The 3,857-nt window shown below is 47.8% G+C and overlaps 1 pseudogene; it reads right to left on the bottom strand.

Annotated features, from left to right (window-relative positions):
* Nucleotides 1-616: 616 nt before the first annotated feature.
* Nucleotides 617-734, bottom strand: LOC120605419 (uncharacterized; annotated as a pseudogene).
* Between the last annotated feature and the right edge of the window lie 3,123 nt (nt 735-3,857).

The raw sequence follows: 3,857 nt of genomic DNA, 5'->3' as shown, positions 1-3,857 counted from the left end.
GACTTTGTTCTTTCAAAGGACCTGGATGTGCTTAGCTACAAAAATCAATACCCGCTCCCCACCGTGGAGCCTCTCAGCTACCGCTTAATGCTTTTAGTCAGGCCTTTTTTACCTATTCTGGCTTCCTCCCCCACAGTTTGTCCACATCCTTATTTGTACATCCTGATTCTGAATTTATTCCTCGATCCTGGAAATGTCTGACACTTGGATGAGAAACTTTTTGTGCCCATTTTTGAGTCTTGGCTTCACGTGACCGTAAGGGGTGTTTATTTTCCCTGATAGACTGGGTGATAGTCTGTGTTCAGCCACTTGAAGGTTCTGCATGAAATCAATGTAGTTACAAGGTAAATTCAGAAATAATTTATAAGGTCTCATTTGCGTCCCTTGGAGGTGAATACACATGTGGAAAATTCATCTGAAGAGATATGTTGGGGTCCCTAAGGTATTAACAGTGGTAATTGTAACCCACATTCAATGTCTGAGGCTGCCCTCCAGTGGCTTTGAGGCTATTTATGGCTCCACCTGCCTGGGGGCAATCATGTCTCATCTCAGCTCAATATAGGAGGTCCGCCTGAGAGCTATAGTAGATCCAATTACTGTTTTTTTTTTTTTTTTACGCCTACAGCACCCGGTATTCCGAGGTGGTCTCCCATCCAGTTCTAACCAGGACCGACCCTGCTTAGCTTCTGAGATCAAACGAGATCAGGCACGGTCAGGGTGGCATGGCTGTAGCCAATTAAATTATTAATATTCTTTCCACCCTATCTGGTTGCAATGCTCCAGTAGAGATGGCGCTAATGCCTGGGGGGACCCTGGCTCACATGGCCAGTCACCCACCATCATTATTGGGGAGGCCACCCCCACTTATTCCTGGAAGAATAAGGTATTAGTTTGTAGAATACTGAACCCTCTTCCAGCTTTCAGAATTCTAACAATTACTGGAAAAGTGGCAAGAAGAATAAAGTTTCTGAGGCCCCAAAGATCCAATTCTGCTACCAGCTTAGAAGTTAAGTAAAGCAGGGAAGGAGTTTGTAGACTGGTTTCACCATGAGTTTTATTTAAAAAGCCAATATCTGTCTGGGCTTCATTCCTTGATTGGCTAATCTATGACCTCAATAGTTATAGTGCCTGACTCACTTCTCAGAAACGTGTACGTGTGTGTACATGTATATGTGTGTGCATGTGTGCCTGCATGCACACATCTGTCAACGCAAGGATAACAGGCTTCTGGGATGTTAACCACAACCATAGCAAAGCAACATTAGTGGAATTCCTTGTGAAAAGAAGAAAATGTCATCCTCTGCAACCCTACCACCCCAAACATCTTTTATCTGTGGCAGGTGGGATTCTCAGTGAGACAGATGCTGAGGTGGAGATCTGCATGCAGGAGTGGATAGAGAGGGAGCTGGGCTGAGATGCAGTTTAACAAAGCCCTCTCATCATCCCATGGGGAGCTCTTGGGTTGGGGGCCCTTAAGGATACTGTGAATTCAAGCCTGGGAAGGGCCAGGCAGTGTAGGAGTGTAACCTTGGGAGAATGTTTGGCCTCTGGGGGTGGCTGTAACAAAGTACCACAAACCAGGAGGCAGAAAAAAAAACAGAAATGTATTGTCTCACAGTTCTGAAGACCAGAAATCCAAACTCCAGGTGGCAGCAGGGCCATGTTTCCAGTGAAACCTGTAGGGGAGGGTCCTTCCTAGCTTCTACCTCCTGGTGTTCCATGGCTTATAGAAGCTTCGCTCCAATCGTGGTGTCCATTTTCACATGGCTGTCTTCACTCGGTGTATGTTTCTGCATCTCCTGTCCTCTTATAAGGACACCAGTCATCTTAGATCAGGGCCCCCACTGCTCCTCTGTGACCTCGTCTCAACTAATTACACCTGCAACCACCCTGTTTCCAAACAAGGACACATTTTGAGGTTCCCATGGATATGAATTGGGTAGACACTCTACTGGACATAGTATGGAGGAGCAGCTTTCTCTGGCTGATCCCTGAGGGAGTCTCGGCCATGAGCTGTCAGCCTCCCTGAGCTAGAGGATAAGGGCTGTGGTCCTGGAGGGATTGTCCACTATAAGGTCCTTGCTCCATCCTTGTACCTACCAGCCACTTGATGGGAAGAGTGCTCTCACTGGGAGCTCTTACTTGGGCTTGGTGGAAGAGGCATAGCTAGACAGGGTGGGTGTCCCCCAAACTTTTGCACATGGGATGATAATGTTGGATTTTCACTTTGGTCCTTGAGGGGATATCTGGACTTCTGTCCATCTACTGTCCTCACTTCCTCTGCTGGTTGTTTTCTCAGCATCCACATCCCAAACACCCACTCTTTCCCCTTCTGTCTTCTGCTTTTTGTCTTTGTCAGCCTTTGTCTTCTTCAGCCACCACCCATACTCTTATTAACTGTTCTCTTAGCTGTGGCCTCCTTTTTCCTTAGATTGGAGGGAACACTGCAGGAAAGAGGGTCCAGTCTCAGTGCTGGCAAATCAAGGAAAAGCTGAGCTGAGGACTGTAATTGGAGCCATTAAGGATTTGCATACAGGCTCTGCCTAGGAAGGGGCAGCTCCTGAAAGGTTCATCCTCAAACAAACTCATCAATAAGGACCACAGGCGTGAGAACTTTCAGTGTTAGAGTCAACCCTTTCCCTAAAGGTGTGTATAACCGAGAGGCACATAGAAGCCAGTATACTTAGTAATCTGGGGGTCAAATCCTCATAAAAATAAGTAAACAGAGAACTGAAGATGAAGTCCAGCCTAGCTCTTTGAGTGTCTGATGGGGAAGGTGTCACACTGGACACTTTGCCCAGAATGTCATTATCTACTGTTATCTCTCTATCATTTTGTATCGATCATTCTTTATATTTGAAAGGACACAATAAGATTGTGTGTTGTGCACAGGACGTTGTGTCCTTGGTCAGTGGGCAGCACAGCTGGAGTTCTTACTGACCAGGGCTGCCCTGCTCTGCTCTGCCGCACTTCCTACCTAAGCGCTGGGTTTGGCTGTTTTTGTCCATACTTCACACGGATTAGGAGGAACGTGGGCTGGAACGCAGCATGTATGTGGACATCAAAATGCAACAGAACTACTCATTGTAATAATTTGATGCCACAAGGCAGGAAACTGTATAGGCCTACACTGCCTCTCAACCTGGCTGTGGTCCATCTCTAATCCTCAATTTGCTGTGTATCATGTGGAAATTGGCTTTTCCATGGTGCTTTGGATTTGTGGCAGCTTGCTGCAAGTGAGTGAAAAGAATCAAATGGATGTGACATTTATTGTCCTCTCCCTGGCCATCGGGATCGGGTCTGGTTCTCTTTTTTTCAGCCAAACCAGCTCTCCACATGGTGCCTGTTTGGGAAGAGGCTCCAGAGGGCAAGACTTGGGTACGCAGGAGCCACATGGGACCGGGTGGCTGCTCCTACCACAGAACAACCATCACATGACTTTGCGGTTCTCATTGGCAGTGCCGGAACCTGAGTGCCTCCAGGCTCCAGCAGAGCTGCACGTGTTCCACGTGTGCAGAGCCCCAGATGTGGGGCTCTTCCTATGTCAGTGAGTCCTGAAACGTGCAGTCCTGAGAGAAAGAAGAGGGTGTCCAGAGTCCAAGTGAAATTCTCTGCCAATTTTGGAGCAGAAAGAGTCATGGCTAGGGATGTTTCATGACTTTGTGCCTGGAAAGTCACCAACCCAAGCCTCCCAGTAGTGGGCAGCATTGCTGGACTGTGACAGCCTGGCAAATGGCAGGGACCGTCCTCCACTTCTCGGCTCAAGAACTAGGAGAGACAGCTGGAGATGTCACCATGAGGTGCAGGAGAGAGGCTCGCAGATAGAAACCGAACCACCTCTGCTCCCTCCCCATGCT

The sequence above is a fragment of the Pteropus medius genome, unplaced genomic scaffold (assembly GCF_902729225.1).
Source record: "Pteropus medius unplaced genomic scaffold, Ma_sr-lr_union100, whole genome shotgun sequence".
NCBI lineage: Eukaryota > Metazoa > Chordata > Mammalia > Chiroptera > Pteropodidae > Pteropus > Pteropus medius.
The sequence above is the reverse complement of the archived record's forward strand: the minus strand, read 5'-3'. Positions and strand labels throughout refer to the sequence as shown.